At 42.8% G+C, this 24,574-nt stretch overlaps 1 protein-coding gene across 12 annotated transcripts in view; it reads left to right on the top strand.

The window, feature by feature from the left end:
- mecom (MDS1 and EVI1 complex locus) overlaps positions 1 to 24,574 on the top strand; it is a 135,666-nt gene that overhangs the window by 81,342 nt on the left and 29,750 nt on the right. The gene's annotated exons all lie outside the window — the stretch shown is intronic.

Here is a 24,574-nt window from a genome sequence, read left to right as displayed (position 1 = left end):
GCTGTTGGGCCAACACAGGGAGGTCCTGACGATCACAACTTTGTTTGCGTGTGCTCACGAGCCTATATTTCATTCCACATGGGTTTTATGACTTCTTTCTGCGTCTCTGTTAATGACATGCATAGATCCACCACATGTATTCTATCCCTACACATCTGTTTGTTTTTTATGCTACTGCCAGCCATGTGTATTTTTGGACGTATGCAAGTGTGCACGTGTTGTTTTTTAGATGTGCATGGATGTATGGGGGGGTTGTGTTTGCATTGTCCTTGCACATCTGTATGTGTGTTCTCCTTATACATCTCTGTGTGTGTGTGTGTGTGTGTGTGTGTGTGTGTGTGTGTGTGTGTGTGTGTGTGTGTGTGTGTGCGTGTGTGCGTGCGCGTGCGTATGTGTCTTTATGTGTCCACTGCGTTGGCCAAGGAGGTGGCCCGGCTCCTCCTGACTGATGATAAATGACAGCGCCAGGAGCTGATAACCCTGCAGGAGTTTTCGCTCTGGAGAACAGCAGTGGAGAACATTCTGAAACTCCCCGCTGACCTGACACACACTGCAGCCTCTGTCCTGTTTGTTTTTTCTGCCTGGCTCTCTCTCTCTCCCTCTCCGTCTCTCTTTCTAACATCTCTGCATTTGCTCCCTCTCTCCTTCTCTCTCTCTGCTCTGGTCAGTGATAGAGTAAGGGCCCAGAGCGACCTGCTCACTGTGGGCAGCACACCGTTCTTGGCGCCAGCCAGTCGCAGGAGCCTCCCTCGCTAGAGATTTGGGAGGGGGTGCTTCTACTGCTTCTCTTTCGCCAGTGTCTTGTACAGAGGGGAGAGGGAAAAACCTAAAAAGAGGGGTCGATCTGTTATCAGGTAGCTGTGGCGTGGGTCGTGCCAGAGCTCCTGTCGCCAGCCTGTACATTGGGGTCTTTGTTCAGGGATGTGTCATTAGGGTGTATGTGTGTGTAGTTACCGTAGATGGGTGTTTTTGGATGGAAGATGTGGGCGGACGAGCGGATGCACGCACAGTAGCTTAATGGTGGAGACCAACAACGATCCCATCGCTTGTTAAATCAAATGCTTAAATACATCTATTGGGGAACGAGGAGGAGTGTGGAGGGCTGCAGGCCGGGTTTTAAAGGGGGTGGGATGAGGGGGTGGATGGTGGAGAGGAGGAGAAATAAGAAGAGAGGAGGTGGGCTGCTTTTACAGCCGGGCAGCAGCAGCAGGCTCTGTTTAATATGAAGTAAAGAACAGATCCAACTGCATCATTAACTCTCAATTACAGCCATGAGGCTAGCTGTGTGTGTGTGTGTGTGTGTGTGTGTGTGTGTGTGTGTGTGTGTGTGTGTGTGTGTGTGTGTGTGTGTGTGTGTGTGTGTGTGTGTGTGGAGGGACAGTTAGAAGAACACAAGTGCATTGTGATGGAGAACATGCTGCCTGGCTTGGTGTTAAATCGTGGCGGAATACACACAGACGCAAGCATATTAAATTCTGCTTTACAGTGTTTGTGCACGGTAAATATGGGCCATGTTTGTTTGGTTTAGTAATGCTTTTAAAAAATATGATGCCATATTATTTAATATTGTCTTGATGTTACAACTGTGGTTGTTTAAAATAAATCAAGCAGGAGAGGCCAGTTTTTTGTTATACATTCTTTTTACTTACAATACAGTATTTTCGTACACATTTACTTGCAGTTCAGCTTTTTTCAATATTTGGAAAATATATGTTTCTCATAATTTTTTCATCAAAATCTAACCAGTTGACTCAGAGTTATATTTCAGAATTTTAACATTGCCATTAGGCGTTGCAACTGTCAGCCAGACTACTGGCAGAGGAAAGAAGTCATAGGAAGTGCTGAGTGTATGAGGAGACAATTGTAAAATCTATAAATCTGAGGCAGCCTGAATAAAGTGGAAATGGATTTCCCACACGCAGTAAAGGCAAAAGCGAGAGTGGGAAACACAGCTGTAACCTGTTAGGATCATTTTGCTTAATTAAATGTTTCTATTAAAACAAAAAAGCAGATTATGTTTCCTCAGAGCACTGTCATTTAAAAAGCTAAAGCAAAAACACTCATACTTAACTATTTATTTCTTTCATTCTCTCTGTGTGTCTCTCTCCCTCTTTTCTGCCTTGATGAGTAAATGTTATAAAAGTAGCTGATCCAGATGAGGCCCATTGCTCATACGTGTGTGTGTGTGTGTGTGTGTGTGTGTGTGTGTGTGTGTGTGTGTGTGTGTGTGTGTGTTTGGTTTTATATAGAGACTTTTCCACTTTGCAATAAATTCAGTGACAGCATGTCCAGATCAACAGACAAAAAGCCACCAGTGAGAGTTACTTTCTCATTTATTAGAGGAGCACTGAAGGGCCTCGGTATAGCTTTTGATTCATTTATTTTACAGTTTTTTTTTTTCCGATTTTGAGAGCTGCATGCTGACAGACAGGTACATGCAGAGACAGACAGACGGTCAGACAAGCAGACACATAAATAGACAGAATGACAGGAAAGACATTTGCACTACAGATAAACAAGATAAATATATAGACAGACCAAATTTGTTGGGGTTTCAACCCAGTTGCTCGTCGGGGATATTTTTGGATTATCTTTGCATGTACTGTAAACCATCTAATTCAGTCAAGGATAGATGTATACACTACAAAGTGGATTTTAAAAGCCCTTCCTGAGCTGTCTGGTCTCTGGGATGCCACAATGACAGTCTTTTTTTATTGGTTTTCTTTGAGGACATTCACATTCGGACTGGCTCCCTGTCAGTGTTTTGGGTTACATGGAGTTCTTCTTGGCACCCAAAAGAGAGGTTGGACCTGATTCACATTATGCTTTCCTCTGGCGTGCCAGGAAGGGTTACAACGCGGGCAGTTTTTGGCTTGGCAGAGTGCAGCTTGGCTTGGCACCATTCAGATTGGCGTTTCCATCAATACTGAATCTTAATGAATGGCAGCTACATGAACAGTGCTCATCAGTGGCTGCAGTGATGATGATCTTTGAGCACATGCAGAAGTCCACGGAAAAACGGCTCATAGTTTGATACCGATTCAGAGACAAATAATAGGAAGAAAAAGAACATAAGATAATCAATTGCACTAATAAAAGTCTATTTGATGAACACTTGTTAGAGGTGCATCCCTCAAACCCAGTGAACTTACTACAGCAGCTGCCCTGACCATTATCAGTTTGTGACAGCGGACGCTCTCTCGCCACAATGACTGAAGTATTCAGTCTCTCATGTTTTCTCATTCTCACACTGTCCTTCAGAGCTTCCCTCTATTGTAGTGCTCCCCTGTCCCATCCTCTCATCCTCCCACTGTGTTTGTGTGAAGAAGCTTGTTTCCCTGCTGGGCCAGGGTGCACGGATGCCAGGCTGAAAGGCCCCAGGGGAGAACGCTTTTTGAACCCCTCTTGTCCGCCTGGTTTGATGCAGTGCATCTCTCTCTTGTTGGGTGTCTTTGTCAGGCACTCCAGGAGGTCCATTACTTCAGACCCTCACAACGACAATCTTTGAGCCTCCCACCCTCCTGAAAATCCCCTCATCCTCTGAGTGCTACTATCCTGTCCTATTGGGTAGAGAAACAAGGGCAGTGAGTTTCCCCAAGTGTCTTCTGTTTGTGATCAGAGACAACTGACATGCCCTCTTATATTCAGCCATATCGGAGCAGACACGAAGTGGTTGTCTCGTACTTCAAGTGATCCTGAACTGAGCTAGACTAGAACAGTCAGTGGATATCCTATTCAAAGAGATGGAGTCACAGAAGAAGAACATCCTCTTAAAGTTTCTCGGTTTCATTCTTACAGGGATATAGTTATACCAGCAAAAATGAATCTCAGATTCCTTCTTTAATGCTTTCGGTTTTACTCTGACCACTGTAACATGGACACAATGAACAGACAAAAAAAAGAAGCATCACTTTGTAATTCGGCAATCTAGCATTTCTAAATAACAGCATCAAATGCAGATCGATCCCACATCTATTCTGAACAGGGCAGCTACTCAAGAGCAGTTTGTAAGTCTGAGGTGTGTGTGCGTGTGTGGAGGTTTCAGAGGGACTGTGCAGGCCTGAGAACCGGGGCACAAGTAGAGCGGTGTGCTGTGCAGGGCTTCTCCCTGGGTATTTACTGAGGGGATCTGACTGTTTGGATTAGTGATTTAGGATGTTCACTGGGTCAAAGGGCACAATTATACACAGAGGCCGGGGTCACCTATGGATTGCCTTTCTGGCAGCTCTTCTCAGTTTACCCATGACGCCAGGCCCCCACCCCGTTCTCTGAATCACACCACCCACATTAGAGACACAGAGTACCAATGAACATTCTGATAATCTTATAATCACAACATTGTTATATATATATATATATATATATATATATATATATATATATATATATATATATATATATATATATATATATATATATATTTATTTATTTTTTTTAAGTACTCACAAATAGATAGCCAGTCGTTTTTTTTTTATTACCAATTGTATTTCGAACAGCCCACAAATAAACATTTTTTTATATGTGGTATTAGTTACCTGATGAGCTTTAGTTGTCTAACTTAGGAACAATATCCACAACAGCATAGACAGTATAATGCAGTGCACCACTGGTCATAACAGTTCACAAAATCACCCATCCATCTCTCTTTCAACATCTGCACTGATGTTTTGTACTCTGGCAAATGTATAGGCATCATGTAAGTAAAAATGACATGCTTCAAAATCTTCATGGAAAATGTTCATCACAGGAAGTAATTGATGAATTTACTTTTTGTTACTATGTTGGAGGACAGCAATGCCTTCAGTATGAACGAAGGTTGAGAAAACATGGCAAAGTAAATGCAGTTTAGTGTAGAGTAAGTAGCAAAATTACTGTAATGTTTGGGAAAGGTCAATTGTTAAACATGATAGGCTCTGCACTATGGATGACATTTCTTCCTGGGCAATCTCTTCTTATTTCTGTGCTTTTGTGCTAAGTTGATTTAAAATGATCACCCCTTAAACATGGAGTTCTTTCAAACTTGTATTTCTTAAATTAATTTACTGTTTGCACGCAATGTAAGTTGTCACATTATATCACTACAGCAAAGACCTGAAGAAAAAGTTTACCACCCGCCTGCCTCTACATTTCAGTCATGTACCAGGGCTCTTTTTTCATGCCATTCCTCCGGAGTTGTGGGTCTTCCCCTGTGAGACCACTGACAGGCCTTTACGGTAAAGAGCTGGAGAAGCTGAAAGGACATGTGTGTGTGAGAACACCCTGACTCCCCTGCTCTCCTCGTGTGAATACATTAATTCATTTACCACTTCGAGGTCGCCAAACCCAAATGTTTGCCTCTGCACATATTTAATATTTATGATGACGAAAGCAAATATTGCCCAGTGGATTGAGTGACATGGAGAGGTCAAGCTCTGGGCTTGGCCGGAGGGGGCAATAGGGAATGTTATTAGTGTGTGTGTGGCGGGGTGTGAATGTGTGTGTGTGCTCTCCTGAGAGATCCAGTCCACATCTTAGGAGCAGTGCACACTGGTCTGTTTGCCCTGAAACACACATGCAAATATGACACAGTTCAGCAAACAATTTACATGAATTTGTGTATTATGGATTCATGACCTTAAATCTCAACTTGTATTTTAAGAAGGACAGCTGTGTTGATGAAAGGGTGTTAAAGTGTGCGCATTGGTTTAGACGAAGGGGGAGTGTGTTAGCCTTTGGTTATGTGCCTGGACCTAGGGCTACATGGATTCACATTTACATCTGTGTAAGAATGGGTCTACATCTTTGCGTGGATGATTGTACTTGCAAATGCTGTGCAAGTGTATATGTTCCAATGAGGTGATCCATTAGGGGGGACAGTTTTATGAGCTGGTCTCAGATCTGGATCAGCTCAGATGAGATCCTGTTTCATTTGGACTGATCTCCCTCACCACTGATTCCGGCTCAAGAGCTGCATGACTAAATGGTGCATACCTAATCTCTTTTGAACTACAACCCAAACGAAGCAGCCTTAAATTGTAATATCAAGTTTGCTGACAAGCTCTACTTTCAGATTAAGTTGCATGTAGATTTTGTAAATGTATAGCCCTTTGCTTTAGCTGAACAAGATGGTAAGAAATAAAGACTCAAGGTGGCTCTCACACATTTGTCAATGCACAATGGCTTCTATAAATGAGCACACACATGCATTTGTATTTGTAAAATATGATGTTAAATTGACATTGACACACATCAACTTTGTTGACATCTGCATCCCACCCACCATTCAAGCAACCTCACCATGACCTTAGAGACTGAGAGGGTTTGAGGAAGCTAACTGAGGAGATCTCTTATACACACAGATCACCTTTTCACCTCCCTGCCCCTATCTCCCCACATTTCTGCCTTTTATCCTTTCTTTCATATGAGCTATCTTTCTTCTTGCCCTTCCTCCTTTCACCTCTGATAAGTTATTGTGCAAGTTTGTGGAATGTACACAGGCCAAGGATCTCGATGAAGTGTCATTGTTCTGTCTGTTGAAAGGCACTCTGCTCCCTTTCTTCTTCTACTTTGGATATGAGCTAAGGAAGAAAGGGCTTTCATTTCAGAGTGATAAAGAGTCTTTCAGTGAAAGAGACACAAAAACATGAGAAAGAAAGGGAGAAAATCCTAAGACAATATTTAACGGTGATTCGCCTACAGTTCACACTACCAAGCAGAGATATGAACTTTGTGACCTAGTCAAGGGGAAAGCAGGTATGAGTGTTTGCCAAAATTGTGTGTGTGTGTGTGTGTGTGTGTGTGTGTGTGTGTGTGTGTGTGTGTGTGTGTGTGTGTGTGCGTGTGTGTGTGTGTGTGTGCGTGTGTGTGTGTGTGTGTGTGCGTGTGTGTGTGTGTGTGTGTTTGTGTGTGTGTGTGTGTGTGTGTGTGTGTGTGTGTGTGTGTGTGTGCGTGTGTGTGCGTGTGTGTGTGTGTGTGTGTGTGTGTGTGTGTGTGTGTGTGTGTGTGTGTGTGTGTGTGTGTGTGTGCGTGTGTGTGTGTGTGTGTGTGTGTGTGTGTGTGTGTGTGTGTGTGTGCGTGTGTGTGTGAGATAGAGAGAGCTCATGCATTTTTTATTTATTTAGTCAGTGATAATTTTAGCACACTTACCTCACTTGTGTGCAGTTTGAGTGCAAATGTAAAAGGCTTACATGACAATAGCAGAGGAAAAAAACAGAAACAACAGCATACTTTCCACATGCCACTGACAGCAAGTTATTCACAAGGAGGAAAAACCATCCCAACCAGCCTATTAGAGTCTTTCTGCAGCCACTGTGAAAACCCAGGGGACCAGTAGCAAAGAGTAATGGAGAAAGAGACAGCGAATGACAAAGTCCAGCTGGGACTCCAAGGACTCATCATATTAATGCCCCCTTCATGTTGTTGAAGATGGATGGATGGATGGATGGATTGATGGCGTGAACCGGAAAAATGGCAGGCAGAAAGTGAGGGAGGAGCATGACAGTGTTATGACAACTAACTAAATGAAGGGAGATGATATGAATGTATGTTATTGTAGTTATATTCTTTTTACTTGAATTTGCACAGCAAAAAGGAAACAGTAAAACAAAACATACAAAGAAACATACAGTTTTTTAGCCCCTAATTTAGCCCATAATCATGCTTTTTCTCATCTTAACCAGATAAAAAAAGAAACAATGTGTCATCAGCAAAAAAATGTTGATGGAGTGAAGAAATTATACATTTACATGAATTAGAAAAATGAAACACCCTATGATTGACCCCTGGGGAACTCCATGTTCTAATAGCCGGAGGAAACATTTTTCTATACCACCCTCAGTTTTCTCATATGCAATTTTTTTTTTAACATTTACGTTGCAATACCACAGAAACTACAAATAGAAAGTTTTTGTTATAAGATATCATAATTAAAAATGCCCCCTTTATCTTGATACTTGTACTGTTTAATAATTCAACATAGGCCTACTGGTTTTAACACCAGACTTCCAGTTTTGGTGGGAACAGAAGATGATTGCTGTACCCCAAAGTACATTTAGAAGGCATCAAACCCCATGGTGCTTCACAGGATAAATGCTAATGAAATGCATGTATTTGGGCTGTGTCTAGGGGCAATTGTAAAAAGACAAGTGGAGTTACTTTGTGTAAATTAGTAGAAAAAGTGATTGTTGTGAAGGGGATGGGGTCAAGGCCATGTTCATGGTAGTGGGGTGAAATCAAGAGCCTGTGTGGGAATGACCTCACTGGGGCAGCTGGCTACACTCCCTCTCTTCTTTTGTCAACTCCAACCATTTGATGCCATTGAAACAGAGCAAGGCAGAGAGATTGAGAGAGCAAAGGCGAGTGCTAGTGTGAAGGTGCAGAGCAGCGTGATGCAATGTGAGATAGCAGCTGAGTGAGCACTCTCTGTGTGTAAATGTGTGTGTGTGTGTGTGTGTGTGTGTGTGTGTGTGTGTGTGTGTGTGTGTGTGTGGAGAAATGACTAAATTCCCTCTAATCGCACCAACCGGTCTATTATAACTCTCTCTCTCTCCATTATTAGCTCTCACTCATCCCTTCTCCTCTTCATCATCTGTGCATCCTTCGAGCCCATTCTTTCATTTTTCCAGAAAGCAAAGGAGGAGGAGGTGGCTGTGGTGGCGGCATGGGGCGGTGAACTGGGTGATGTTTTGAAGGCTTTAAGAGTTCCACACCTGTGGGTGTAGGGACAGTTTGTAACCTTATCTCATATGCTTTGTGTGTCTCCCTTTTCTTTGGCGCTGGATGTGAACAAATTGAGCATTGTGTTTAGGCAGGGGCCAGGAGGATTTCGAAGGAAGGAAGCCAGCGAGTCCAGGCTCTGCACAGCAGTAGCCTGAGACGAGAGAGATCAGGAGTGATTCCATGTGTAAGATTCCTTCCTTCTCACGGACAGTGCTAATGAAGTGTGTGCACTCTTTGTTAGACAGGCTCCTCACGCAGAGCCAAGCACTCTTACAGACACTCCAGACATCACTGTATTCTCACAGCCATCTTTGAAATGTATTTGTAGTCTCTTTAGGGTTACAGCAAGCAGTTACTGCACTAAAACTATGCCAGAAAGTTTCAGTTTGTAGAAATATGTGATTTAGGATCTGTCTGTCCATGCTAAAATAAGCTTCTTTATAGCTTTTACTGTACAAGAATTACCATCATTATTAAACAAATGATTACCCTCTCTAATAATGTCTACTCAAAATTTCCTTTTCCTTGCTGATAGATTTTGTACAAAGAGACAAAAATGAGACAAATGGGATGAACAACAGCGCAGGTCACAAATTACATTTGATCCTGTAACATGCTATGGAGATAATGAGGTTTCTTTAGCCAACAAAGAACCAGTTAAACTCTAACAACAACAAGTTCCAAATACATGTCTCTTAGTTTTCATGCAGTTTCTGAATTTACATAATAAATGTGTAATCTACTGTCTGTGTACATCAGAGGCGTATGCATAGAACTAGCAGAGTCCATATCCGCTGTCACGCTCTCTTGTCTCCGCTCTGTTGAATGCAGATGAGGGGGGAAATTAGCCAGTGTGGGAATATCAGAAGAGACAGATACCCGTGTCACCATGCATCCTAATAAAAAAGCCTCCTGTTTCCAATTATAGCTGGCTGTAATGATAACACGATGTGAGCAGCAAGACAATAGTACAACTGCATGTCTACCGAGTCCCAGTCTTTTGCCTAAAAGGGGTTGAGAGGGAAAGAGGAGGTGATGAGCTAAAGAGTGAAAGAGAAGACAGGATGAGGGGGCAAAGATGAACTGCAGGAGTAACACAGTAAACAATGACAGGGAATGGGAGGGAGGAGCTATTTGGGTATTTTTAGGTTAATCTTTTCCAAGGATGTTGAACACTGTCATGTGGGAAGACGTAGGGGAGCAAACCAAGATAAAATAAACACATGGGTCCAAATGATAGCTTAAAGCATTTATAATGTACTGTTGCTATGGCTTGCTAGACAGAACTTGGACAGATCACGGCTATAAATTAAGCACTCCAGCTTTTGCTTTTTGTTTTCTTATTTCAAATGTACTTCGGTAACCTCTACTTCTGTTATTACCGCTGCCAAAGTCTTCATTGTGGTGCTCCTTGGTACCGGAGAAGCTACCGAGAAGCTTCCAGGACCCCAACTTGTGCTCCTTCGACCTATTTAACTCCCACTCCACACTCTATCTGTCTTGCTCACCCTAGCGTGACCTAAACATGCGGCCAGTGAATCCAATGGGTTTTGTGGACATGCAGGGAAGCCTCCAAACCAAACCTCAGCCATGCCAGGCCTGTGATGGAAGAAGGAGGGGCCCCTTTTTGAGGAAGTCATCTCAGAGTCCAAATAACAGGGCCGTCCCCGGCTGGGGCCCACTGTCAGGCCAATGATCGATGGTCTGAGTCTCAGATGCCTGCCCCAACTGGCCAGTGGTGAAAACAAAGAGGGGCAAATATAGAGACAGAGAAAGGGGTCATCCCTGCCATGGTGGGAATGACAGTGAGCCAGAGAGTAGGATGGAGGGAGGAAAAGAGCGGAGGAGAGAGGGAGGTAGTGTAAACCCCAGCATGTTGATTGCTAGTCTCTTCTTTGATTCAAAAAACAGACATGTCGTGCTGTTTCATTTCGTTTGTAACATGTCCAGAAATCGCCGGCATTGAGACAGCGCTACATTTTAGTGATTGCAGCTCCCGCAGCTGTGGCCACAGGAATGCAGCCTGCCTTCCTTGCCTCCTTCCTCTGCTCTCCGTCTCCCCGTCTATCTCTCATTTAAGCCTTCTCTCGTTTCCTCAGCTCTGTGCCTACCCTTCGTTTTCTCGCTCTCTCTGTCTTGAGGCGATGACTCTGGCTCTTCTGGGAAATCTCTGATTAACACTGAGGCCGTCTCTTTTCCCTCCCTTTCCTCTTCTCTCCTCTTTCTACCATTCAACACGCTCCTGAGGTTTAGCAAGCATCAGTCAGACCTCTGGCGGGTGCTCTGTTTGGCTTAAGAGGTATGTAGAAGACAGACCCTCTGTTGTACCAAAATGGGTGGTAATGATACACATTATCCACCTTCAGCAGGTCCTTATGCATATTGAATCTATGTGTCCGTCCCCACAATATTGCTTTGAACCCAGTCTAAAGTTTAAGGATTGAAATATAGATGCAAATTTAGGCAATTCAAAGGAGAGGAGATTGTGATTAAATAGATTCTGGCTGCATAATGTAATAATCTTCAGTAGTGGACTGATTATGTTGATTTGCCTACTCGTAGTCTTTTAATGCCTAACAGAGTGAAAAGATGCAGTAAGAGACATCCCTCCTAAATTCCTCCTAAAAGTTTTTCCTGTTAAAGAGTTTTCTTTTTTTTTTTTATGCTACCCCTGTTTTCTCTTATCCAAATGGAGCATAGACAGAGGGTGTATGCTCTAGATGTTGTAAAGCCCTTTTAGTAAAAATTTTAATATTGGGCTTATATACAAATATAATTGACTTGATCTTAAAAAAGGGTAATTTTACACTAGTTTCAATGCTGCTGCCAGTAAGATTTTTACCTGAGCTTTGTCAGTGGCCTGTTATCTTACCAACAAACCTCAATGGCCAAGATCCCCCATTAACAAAATTCTATCTGTGAAGGAGAGAAAAAAAACAGCCCTGACTGTCAGACAACTTATCCTGAGCAACTGAGCTGAGCTGAAAGCTTATTTTTAAGGGCTTTCATAATAGCCAATTTCCCACAACTGTGCCAAGTAAGGCTTACAAGCACCAAGGCCAAATGCAGATGTTTATAATGAGAAATAGACAGTGACATTTGGTTATTTGACCAGCTTATAAATTGTTCTTCTAGCAGACAAATCATGAAGAGCATCAATGAAATGTAGTTTTGGGAGTAACTGGGGTGATGATAGTAAGTGAGCTCAGGCCCTGGAGTGGGAAGCAAGCCGTTGTGAGAGCAGAAGAGCTGTGCTGCCTTCAAGGCCCTGACACACAAGCACTTATTGTTGTCTCCCCTCTTCATATAAGTCAAACTAAGCTGAGTGAATGTACTTGACCCTTCACCCACTCCCTCTTTTCTCTCGCACTCCTCCACTCTTCCTCTTCTCCGTTTCTCTCCTCTGCGTGTGGTCTCGCTTTAACCACCTGTCTCCATTGCTGTTGGATTGGCCCACATCTAGACTCACATATAAATTAATTTGATTTCACGTACTTGAACCAACTCAAGTGTGTTTCTCACCCACGACTCCAGAATTAATTTAGCTATTATTTAGGCCTGTCTTCTTGAGACTCCTCATATCATCATGAATATAACACCTGGTTTGGACCTTGACTCTGCTTTATCAGCCCAGGCTTCTCATCCTAATAGAGGTATAAGTAAGAGAAAGAAAAGAACTAAAGCTGGCAGGGGTTGGTCTGGGAATCGGTTCGGACAAAATCCATATAGCTTTGCATAGTAACTGTAGAAGAAATAGTAGAAAACTCTGAACTAGAAGGGGCATCTCAAAGAGAAAACGCTATGTTAAAATATAACTTCTGCTATTCATTGTCTTGTTTCAATTTTATTCAACAGAAATCAATTTCATTAATTCAAATCTATCCCACAGTGCTCTATTCTCCTCAGTTGAATTCATCCAAACAAAGCACACGTCATATTTAATTAAGTTTTGCCAGCAGGGATTAAAAACGTAAAACAAATGCAACATGTTATAGAAAAACTACTCATGCAGTCAAGCATAATGAAAATGGCATTTGATAAGCCCAAAGAGGGAGTCGGCTGAAAAAACAAATCTCTCATCAGTGTAAAGTACATAACGATAAAAGAATCAATCAATTGTTATTTTACTCTTCGGTTTAGACACTCTCAAGTGGCACCTTTAAGACTTCAGCTTTAATTGTCCTGTGGAGGGGTGACCAGGGCAGCCAGTAATGGCAGCTGCTCTCCTCACCGTGTGCCTGACAAAGATTTCAATCAGCTGTGCGCTGCTTGTGCCAGTAACCATACAGACTGTTTTCACTGAGCTGCTCACTGTGTTTTTCTCGCTATTTTTATATACTCTGTGTTGCCAAGCCGGGCTGCAGAACAATAACTACTCCAATAAAACATTGCTGTCATTTGCCACGAACATTTGATCTTACCCACCTCAGCTAACACAGCAGTGTTACCATTTTTAGCAATAATTCAAAGAAGGTAGATGCTTTTTTTGTGTGTTTGTAGATGGGTCTGCTCAGACGTGTCATGGTGTCTATATGTGGAGTATGACTATCATGTTTTAGTGTGTCGTCAGGCCAGACAGCTAATTAGCAGGCAGGAAATGAGTCAAGTCCCTGCTGCAGTGAGGATGATGTTTAGAGGAAATGACCATAGCTGACGAAAACGAAGAAGAGGGATGACTGAACCTGAAAGTGTGTGCATGTGTACGTGTTTGTGATCCACCATGTCGATTGCTAACCATGTATGGCAAAATGGAAACTTGTAGAATTCCCCTCAAAAATACACTATAATTTAATATAACAGTGTACGCTGAAGCATGTCATGAGTAAGTCTGAACTTAAGTTTGAAGTAAGTCAGAGAAATATGTGATGCCCACAAGAACCAACCGGACATCTGAGAAAAATGGGATCTCTGGCTCTGCGGTATAATAGAGCATACCTGCATCTTGAGTACTGCACCACTGAGACTGATACATTTTTAAGAAAAGTAAGTCTTTTTGACTTTTAGAGCTGTCATTTCACCTGAATTCAACAGCCTGAATTATTGTAGAAATCAATGCACAGGTATGGAACAATCATATGCTGCATTTCATGGGCTATGAAGAGTTCTGTACTTGGTGACATTTTGTAATGACATAACTCACTTGCCTGTTTCTAGGCTTTGTGTTGTTTTCTGAGTTGAGGATATTATATTTCCGGGCTGGGAAGATATGCTTTTGTCCCAATTCGATACTTTGACGATACATGGATGCCGATTCGATTTGCATTGCAATTATCATTTATTGCGATCCGATAGTATTGCGATTTTCTTTTTCTTCTTCAACAACAAAAGTTCTTCAACAACAAAAGTTGAACGATACACTTCTAGAAACAATATATCATGAGACATTTCTAAAAAAAACTGCTAAAAAGAATGCACATCGTCAGTCTGATATTTATTTTATTTGTAAAGAAGTACATAACATGTATTTTCTGCTTTAGCTCTGTTTTGCTGGAAACGGATATGATGAAGTCGCCATCAGCGGTAACGTATAAACAGAAAATATTTAGAATTTAAAGAGAAGAACTTAAAAAAAAACATCGATTAGGGAAAAGAATCGTGATACATATGATTTTTGATTTTTTTTTTTTTCCACCCCTATTATATTTTCTAATACAGTTGCAGTCTTTCTCTAAGATAATATTTGATTTTCCTGAAAGAGCTTGGAATTCAGTCCCACTTCAAAGTACACAGCTGTTTTGCCCCCATTGTTAATTGTCTTCTCCCATGCCAACTGCTTATATTGTGTCCACCGGCAGCTATGCAGGTGGGCAGCATTAGAGCGCTAAAGGAGGAATGCTGATCAGATGAGATATGGTAGTAGGTCTGTGCATGCATCAGTGTGTGAGTATGTGTGTTGTTTGTGCTATTCCTAATGTGAGACAGATCATTTGGTCTGCTGCTTTAAAACAAAGGGGCTCTGGTCCAGTTTACTCCCATTGGGAGGCTACCTTTGGCCAAGAGAAAGGGAGAGAATGAAACCACGTAGCTTGTTGGGCTCTCCAACGCTCACTCCTCCACACTACTTTATGGGAGGGTCAAGGTAGTTAACTAGTGGCAGGCGTTCAGATGGGTTCTGCTCCGACTTCAAACAGAGAACATTATGGCAGCGCATGCTCACAGGATATTGCACTGTAAGGCCACTGAACATGGCTGGGATAGAGAGAGGAGGCTTTGTATTGAGCCCATTAGAGCCCTAAACCGATACTAATGAAGCCGTTTCCTGTACAAACGGAGCAGCTCAAGGGAAACTGGCTCAAGCTTTTAATAAGGCCCTCCCCAATCCCAGTTAAGATGCAGGATTTTTTTATCTGGGTACTGAGTGGGTTAGTACCGGTTCCAAGCAGAACCTCCGTTTGGAAAAGTTAATTACGCATGATTAATGGAGCGTTTTCCTTCCAATGATATCTGTGACAGCACAAAGCTGTCGTAAGGCTTGTCAGGCCCAATTCGAGCTGAATAAGTATTTATGTGATCGCATGTGATGGGCCTCCTCTCACCAGCACCAGCCCTCATCAATCAAGCCCTGCTGCTCGCAGTAGTGGGAAATTGGTCTATCAGTGCGGCTGCCTACTCCGCCCCCCCACCCACCCCTGTCCCCGTCCCACTGCCACAGCCACCACCGCCACCTCCCACCCTCCCCATTCAATCAGGCCCGAGGCTACAATGCTTCTTTAGCTCTTACTTCTGACCAACGCAGGGGTCACGGGGGGAAAGTGGGAGCCAGAGCTGAGCCCATCCATTACAGCTCTTGTTTCTCTCAGTGGCAGCCGGACGACGGGATTCTATTAAGAGCTCCGTCTATTCAGCACTGAGATTACACCAGGGCCCTCTCGGCGAGCACACCTCAACACCAACCCCCGAGCCCTCACCAAAACCCTATACCCACCCTGGGGGCCTTATAGCCCCCCCACCACCACCAGCACCGTCGCTGCCAGCCCACCGCAGCTCAGTCATGCTTTCCCTCCTTCCCCCTCTTTTTTACACTTCCCACTAGTAGTGTTTTTTTTTTTTCTGCAGCCAGAATGACAATAATCACTGAGAGATAGACAGAAAGAGAGAATGAAACAGAAAGACAGGAGGAAAAGCTTGGAGGAGAATTGGAGCAGACACTATAACCTGTTTCTGGTTCAATGTGGACACACTCTGTCTGCCTGCTTGGCCAGCATTTAGCCTAGAAGCACTGCCACACACACATACACACAGGCTTGCAGGGAATGGACGCACACACATGCACTCCAAAGCCATACGCATACTCTCCCTCTCAAACAGAAGACGTAGAGCTTCAGCATCTGGCAAAGAGACTGGGGTCATCTCCACTACAGTATAAACACACTTAGATGGGTAACATCACAAACACAACTCTGCCGCAGTTACGTCGTAAACACCCGCCGACACCAGATCAAACCGCCACTCCTCCGATGTTTAAGAAGCTCGTTTGTCTCCTGCCGGCCTGAAGAGACTCTTCATTTACTTAATATGTGTTAGCACTTGAGAGAGAGAAAGAGAGGGGAGTGCTGCTGGGGTCGTGCCCTCTGCTTGGATGGATGGGGGTCTTCCCGTCAGGAAGAAGGAGAGAGACAGCATTCCTGTCAAACAAACAGAAATTTAATACGTTGCTTTCTATCAGGATGTCCACAGTGTGTACATACTCTCTTAGGCTTGATTATGAATAACCCCCTCTATCTTATAAACAAGTGGAGTGAAGGCATTCATCAGGGATAGAGAGGTAAGGGTGTGAAGAAGGTGGAATGCTCTCTCCTCAAACAAGAGCCTGCTGTCGTGTCTCTGTGCAGAGGGGATGATGGAGGAGAGGAGAGGAGAAGAGAGGAGAGGAGGGGATAGGCTCAAGATGGAACAAAAACGAAACAGAAGGTGGATGAGAGATAAGAAGAAACGGTAGGAAGAAGGTAAATAGAGGATCTAGCGCAGCAGGAATGAAGAACAAAGGGGATAAATAAAGAAGAGAGAGGAAAGAGGAGACAAGACCAAGTAGAGTAAAGGAAGAGAGAGCAGATGCTTGTCCTGGGCAGGGAGAGGGCACTCAGGGTGGGGCTGTGTGAGGTTTACTCTCCCAGTGCTTTGCTGCATGGTTTGCAGTTGGCAGCCAGTGTGCGGGTTAACAGGATCGGAATGCTTCTTCAGGGGCAGCGTAATCAGCACTAACTTCCTCTGATTCAGAAACTAGAGGCCTCGCTCTCCGTCTCTTTTGTTTCAGTGGAGCTCCGCTGACAGCATGGAGGAAGCAGCCATCTGACGGTTAGGGGAGATGTTGAATGGGTATAAATACTGTATTCATGGCGGGGAGAGAAAGAGAAAGAAACTGACAAACTTCAGTGCGAGTAATGTGTCTGCGTGTTGATATGCACTCGTGCCATCCGTGCGCATAGATGCACACACTTGTTTGTGTGTCTTGGCGGCATTCTGCACCCACATTGCTGGCCTCTCCCAGTGGAAAACACGCAAGACGTGAGTGAGGGAGGATGTTTGAGGGATACTCGGCACACCAGCTCCGTGCTCTGTCAGGCCAGTCATATCTAGCTGCCCGCCTGAGACTTTTGTCTTTGTTAAATGTTGTGTGACAATGAGATTTTCCAAAGTGCCATCTAGATAAAGAAGTGGATTGAGAGAGAGGGAGAAGGAGGAGGGGGAGACTCCGATAAGAGCCAAGATGGTCTGGTCATAGTCCAGCGGCCCTTCATCACTGCTGCAGCCCCAGATATATCTCCTCTCTGTCTCTGAAGCACTCACACACACACACACACACACACACACACACACACACACACACACACACCTTCATCACTTTGTCTCTCTCTTTCTTGCCCTCACAAACTCATACACACTTCTACAACTGCACCCAATCTCAACACACACAAACACACACACACACACACACCTCTATTCCATCACCGCAGCTCTAGATCCTCAATCGATCCTCACAGCACCCCAGCCCCCAGCAGACACCTGCAGGTGATTGATCCCCAAATCAGTCCCTCACAACCCCAGTGCCGTAAAAACCATAACAACCCATCATAAAAGCTGATTTATCTTCAGCCAGCCCTGGGCCTCACAGTTAGAATATTAACCCAAAAGCGTATGACACCAGAATGATTGGTTTGGAATTGAATAAACCTTGGGAGTATTGACGCACATATCTGATGGTTCATATCAAGTCTGACTACTGAAATGTGCCAAGTGAGATTGCATTATCTCAGGATATACAGACACATGGAGAACTTTTGTTGGGGTGCTTGCATCTGTTCTTGTTTTTACAAGGCTGTTTTCATCAGCGACTTTCATCAGAATCATGTGATGAAATCATCTTGAAATTTCTGTTAGTCAGATTCATTATTATGTGGGAGTTCTTATTAAAAGCTGAAAATAGCTAACAAAGTTCTAGTTTTTCACATATGAGGATTTTGGTCTCTTGTATTGCCTAACTGCAGAACACGGTTCATTGCTGTGAACATAAGTGATTTATATATAATACTATATTTGCCATATTGTGATTCAGTATATATCAACATTGGAAAATATCCTTAAATTTGTAAATGTTGTGTATCCCCTAGCTCTAGCATGCACAACTGCTAAAGTATGAGGAATTATAGAAGGATAAATATTGTTACGAATTTAAAATATTACACCACTTCTATAGAGTATAGTTAAACAAATACCAGATCATACAATATGATCATGAATTCATCAGAGTCACCATGGTAATGTGTCATGTTCATGTTTTGTTGTTGACTGTTTATGTGTTTTTGTGTGTGTCCGTGCATTACTCCATGTGTGTTTTCCTGTAGGAAATAGTGCCCAAGCCACATTTTAATGAGAGCGTTGGTCTAAATGGCAGAAGCATGGTGTACTGGCAGCAGCATCAGCATGTGCCCTGTACTCAGCAGTGCAACAAGCTCCCGGGTTAAATATAATCCCAGCCTAACTCAGGGGCCTCTTTGATGCTACTGAAAGCCAGTGAAGCCTTTAATGGGAGCCACTCCGTGTCCTTGTGTTATGTGTGAGCTGCTCAGCTTTCCTTCATTTTAGGGTTGTTGCTACTGATTTGTTGTTTTCCGAGTTAATTTTGACTTTAATCATGCCCACATACACTGAGCTGACCCGCGCTGGGTAACAAATTTGTGTGTGTGTGTGTGTGTGTGTGTGTGTGTGTGTGTGTGTGTGTGTGGGGGGGGGGTCGGGGTTTCCGTGTGTGTGCATGACGGACATATTGAACACACTTTCACAATGTGCTTATGCTTTGCACTTACTCAAGTATATTCTCACTTTCTCACATTGCAGTTTTGCCCACTTGTAAATTTTGGATAAGAAATACCCATTAGTCCCACTTGTCATGTTTCTCAATGTTTTTCTCCTCAGTACAACAATATAAGCCTTTTTCTTTGCTTTGCAAAAAAAGGGAAACACTCAATAAAAGTAAACACAAAAGGGTCTGTGTGTCTGTGAGCCATAAAGTGTTGGGTGTCTGTTTCCCCACCTGCCTCGCCATCGGGTAAATGGTCTTTTTCACTAAAGTCATTGCTCTGTCTAGGAAATATTAAATGGTTTTATGTTGTGTCTTGTTCAAGCTTAGGTTAATTGTAAATATAACACTATTATTGAGAGTTATAACTTTATATTCTTTACCTCCAATCAGCTTCTATACAACTCTGATATGTGTTCTTGTGTTCATCCTTCATTACTATATTAGCCTGCTCTATAAGATTCCGTTTTTTTTTTTTTTTCTGTCATGGCAGCATTTTCTCCTGTCACACTGAACAAGTGTCACGTCTGTCTGTTATCCGCCAGCATTAAAATATTAGCCTTCCAATTGGACACGGTATATGAAAAGTAGATGTCCTTATGTTGCAGCAGAGCCCTGGCTTTAAACGTGAGAAGAGACCTCAATAAATGTAATGAATGTGTGACACTTGAACATCTGAAGTGCCGTGTTCAGTTCCATACCGCTTTACCTCTTGTGCATAAAAAAGCTCTTTTAAAGATGATATCTATGAGCGTTTTAGAGCCGATTTGTTCACCCTGTGGCAACATGCTCTAATTACCTCCCCCCTTCCTCTGGAAACTTAAACAACCCACTCCAGGCCAGCCAGTCTGTCCCATGCGTATAGGAGCCGTGTGCCCACTCAATTTATGCTTGAAAAAAGTGACCTTTGACTCTTGTGCAGCTTTATCGCACCCCGAAGCCCACATATAGTGTGGCCCTGTATGCTGAGGCTCTGCGGAGGAAGTGTCTGTGATTACCACTGCCTGTACTACTTTCTGTACATCACTAATTCATCCCACCCCACCCCACCCCCCCCAGCCTCCCCTCTCAAAGACTCCCTTGCTAAAGCCACATTCCAGGTTGCCCAAAACCAATTATCTTTACATTAACTTTTGAATGTTGCATAATATCCAGTTTTATATTTACCCCCTCCTCCTGATGCTCAGATAATTGTTGACAGTAGCCTGCACTGCCCCTTACGATCCAGTGAACATGGTTGTTGTTGTTGTGCCATTCCTATCAGTGTTGATTTTAGCACAAGAAACGATATATCTCTATCACACAGAGGAACCATTAAATATCACATTTATTCTAATTAAATATCCATGGTGGCGGTATTGGTGTATTTGTTGGCGCAGCTTTGCACCTTTTAATCCAGCTCTTCTGCAGCCCAGATTCTGGGGAGCATTTTGTGGGGATTCTGTTATTTTAATGTTTCATCATTTAAGTGTGTTTCTCTTTCTCTTTATTGGTCTGCAGCTTAGGTTAACAAATAGGTTAAATGATGAAAAAGCACAATATCACTTTGCAAGAAGCCTCTCTCACAGGTCTTTTCTAAACTGTTAAATACGATGAGATCATTTATGTCTCCTCATAAATCCTCTCAATCAAGCAGCATGCCTTGCCTTGTTCCAATATTGACACTTGTAGCTATAAAACTGGTGAAACAAATACATCTGCCCTCATGGATACAAATGGAATTATTTCACCACACGGGAAGAACCCCCTATTCTTAAAGAAAACTGTTATTTTTAGGTTACAAATGAAATAAATTATGTGTTAGACATGCAGTGCTCGGGCTGACCTGTGACTGCAAGGAGCTGTCAGAGACAGGAACAGACAGTGCCTAAACAAAATGACCGGGTGCTAATTCATCAAACACGCCGGTCCTGTTCCTCATAGGCCACAGAATTTGACAAGAAATCATCCCTCTCTCTCTCTCTCTCTCTCTCTCTCTCGGAATGCCTGACTATCCCCCGGCAAATGAAAATAATCCAAAGTAATTAGAAGTGAGCTGGTCTGGTCCTGAGAGCCCCCGGGCGGCCGGGTAAACATGGCGGAGGGGCCAGTGGAAGGGGGAGGTGAAGGTGGGGGAGTGGGGGGGTGCGCTGACCTTGTCCACATAAAGCAGTGATTTATGAAGTGCAGGGCACAGCAGCAGGGCTTCTGTCTTCTCCCGCAGAACCAAATTACTGAGGTGGAGATTAACACGCCGCTCACAATGGGCCTACTTCCAGACCCAAGGAAATTTTTGTATTTACATTTTCCCCTTTCATTTCCTCTGCTCTGTTTTAATGGTAATTGGGCTATATGGACACCACGTCTATCCTTTAATATAGGGACTTAAAGCTACACAGTTAATATATTGTGCACTAATCTTTACAGATGGATGTGTTCATTAAAGAAAAAGCTGCAGAGTGGTGTGCAAACTGTAGGCTAACCGATTGTTTGAGCTTTAAATGAGTTTTTACCACTTGATTGAATCGCCCCACATTTAAGCAAAATAAAATGCACAGGGGGCCGTGTGTATACAGAGTCTTGATGGAGGCTTAATGCAGCTTTTCGCCAGTGTCAATAGGAGGTCTCACCGTGAATGGTAGAACTATTTCATGTGGATTTGGCTGCAATATTTTCTGTCTCTCCTCTCTCTCTTTCTTTCTTTTTTTTTCTTCTTCCCTCTCTCCTGGAGGATGTGCTGGAATGCACCACACAGTCCTACACAGTGTTTCCATGTGGCCCCTCGGCTGCAGCGGTAGGCTCTGCAGCTCTGGCTGGAGTCAGTTTGCAACCCACACGGGAATCCCCCCTCTTCTCCAGCCTGTCCCATCTGACTTCACATGGTTCTAGATGGAGCAGCAAAATCCAAAGTCACTTTTTCTATTCCAGAAGAAAAAAAGATGTATTGCTGCAAAGTTAGTCAAAGGATAACAGGCCAACGTTAGCTCAGATCAAGTAAAATATGAAGCTATTTGATCATAAAAAAAATCTCCACATTCATGTATAAATTGAATTGGTTTTTGCGTGACTGAACTCCTAAAACAAACAAGAAAGCCTCAAGCTAAATAAGCATGGGCCCATTTAAGCAATTTAACCTCCTTTCAAGAATTTCACAGCACTTTAAAGCCTCAGCACTAAACATTACGCGGATGCTGTATGTTTTAAGAGTCTGTTAAATAAGTATGAAATGCTGTGTGGCATGATATAGTCGGAACTAACATACCCTGAAGCCTGCATGTGTTTGGTTTGTAATTTGTTGATAAACAGCTTTTCCACACCGCTATTTAGTAGCTATGTCAAAACCATTATGACAAAGGCATGGCATAATTCAGATAAAACAGATCTATTTCATATCAGCACATTAGAACAGTGCTTATGGCGGATTGGTGAAATAAATATAAATTCGAGCTGTACGCCTTGCAAATCATTCTCGTGCTTTATTAACAAATGAACAAGCGTTTTAAATTCACCCCCATCGGTCCTTTAAGTGTAGATTCCAGAGCTTTATAGCCGCTCGTTCAGGTGATTATATATTCAAGCTCATACAGCTGAATCTTTCATGTCCCATCTAGCAGTTTGACGCCTTAATGTAGATGTTGCTGCAATTCACACGGACGAGAGAAAAAATGATATAATCGTATAACAAGTCAAAAAGCTGACTGATAGAGCAGACTGTTACAAACTGAGATATAAGCTGCGGTGCTTTCAACCTCAAGTGGAATTCACGGCTCAGAAAGAAAGGCCAACACGTGATCACGTGATTAACAAAGGAAAGTTGGATTGATTTTTCTTTTCTTTTTCTTTTTCTTTTTTTTTTTTGCTATGGGAGTCAGTTTACTCAGTCAAAAAAAATTAGAACCCTAAAACTTCCATCCAACTGATGTCTGACCAGTGTCATAAACAGACATTTAAGTCACATTGTTATATCTCAGTTTTGTTCTGATTGTGATTATTTTCTTCAATATTTGATGGTAAGAATAAAAAATAAAATAAAAAGAAGATTAGAAAAACTCGACGAGAAATGCCAAGCCATAACTGTGTTTAACTCTCATATTGTCCTCTGAAATGTTATCCATTCAGAAATGTTTAAAAAGTTCAGTTCATTGAGCACGCCATCTCCTGACAGGGGGGAGAAGTACAACCTTCCTTCATGTTGCCAGGCTTATGGGGTCCTGCCACTGTTACCCCAATTTACCCCCGGTGATACCACAAACAAACCCCGCGTGTTTATCCTCCTTTTTCAGACATTTCCTCCTTTTCAGAAACGAGCTCAGACTCCTCTCTCTATCAGGATCCCCGATCAGACCCGGAGAGGCCATGAAGCAATCACTTTCCCAGATTACTTGTATTTAATACACAATGCATCATAAAACAAATCCCTCATCCTGACAGGAAGAAAATAGAACAGCTCATTCGACTTGAGCTTTCCCAATTTATGGCTAAATTAAAAAGGGTTCCAACAATGGACAAGTCGAGGAGAGGCAGGAAATCAATGACCGGGCGGACCGGGGTCTCTCCTCGGTTCTCAAGGAGCGCGAGACGATGGGAATCGGTGGCGGGGTCCTGCCTTATTTACACATGATTTTTCCTGTCCTTCCTGCACATTTGCTCCGCGATTTCGCTAAAACAATAGGCATTATCTGGGATGGAAGGTCAATGTCACAGTGTGAGGCGTTATCCATCATCATCTGCTCTCATCAGCCAAAGCCCTGTCTCTCCGGCTTTATGAGCTGCCTAATAAACTCAACGAGGACGTTTCTTTATTATTCTATACCCTTGTCCGTTTATTCACAGTATCGGTTCCAGCTTTAAAGTTGTACATCTAGATTAGACACTAAAGAAATACAACATTGTCTGTCTGCTTTCGAGCCTGTTGTAAAGCAGGTGCAGAGAGGCCAGAGCAGTTAAAGTCAAGAATACAAATATTTATTTTTAGCCTAATTTCAAGATTGATTCAAAAAGTACCAAATTGAGTTCTTGCTCTCTCTAATCATCTTTTTTTTCTTTTATTAGAAACTCGTTTTATGATCATTAAAAAAAAAAAAAAAAAAAACATTAATACGTTGCTTGTGTGTATTGGCGCGTATTGGTGAAGGGGCAAATTTTGTAAGGAAAACGCACGTATGGCGATACCTATACCAATCCTACCATTTTTTTTGTTCAAGTCAGAGAAAAGCAGCTGATTAGGTCAGTGTTTCGCAAATTGTGGCACAGGGACTTCCAATGGTCCTTATGGAGTTTCCTGAAGGTCCCCAAGAGGAACACTTAAGTCTGAGGCGAGCACAATTAGAGAACACGGGCACTGTTTTTATTATAATTCTCACTTTTTTTACTGTTGTTACTCTAACATAACTGCGAATCAAAACTAAAACATAACATGGAGGTAACAGAAAGAAAAGAAAAATGATAGAAATAAAAACTCCGTTCAGGTTAATACTGTCATAAAATGGTCCATGAACTGGCGCGGCGTGTTGTGAAAAAGTTTGGGAACACGTGTATAATAATAGGCGTTGTGATGCCTATGTTGGTTCATTAAAGTGTGCTGCCTGTGTGTGTAGTTCA

The sequence above is a fragment of the Sander lucioperca genome, chromosome 5 (genome assembly GCF_008315115.2).
Source record: "Sander lucioperca isolate FBNREF2018 chromosome 5, SLUC_FBN_1.2, whole genome shotgun sequence".
Classification (NCBI taxonomy): domain Eukaryota; kingdom Metazoa; phylum Chordata; class Actinopteri; order Perciformes; family Percidae; genus Sander; species Sander lucioperca.
The sequence above is the reverse complement of the archived record's forward strand: the minus strand, read 5'-3'. Positions and strand labels throughout refer to the sequence as shown.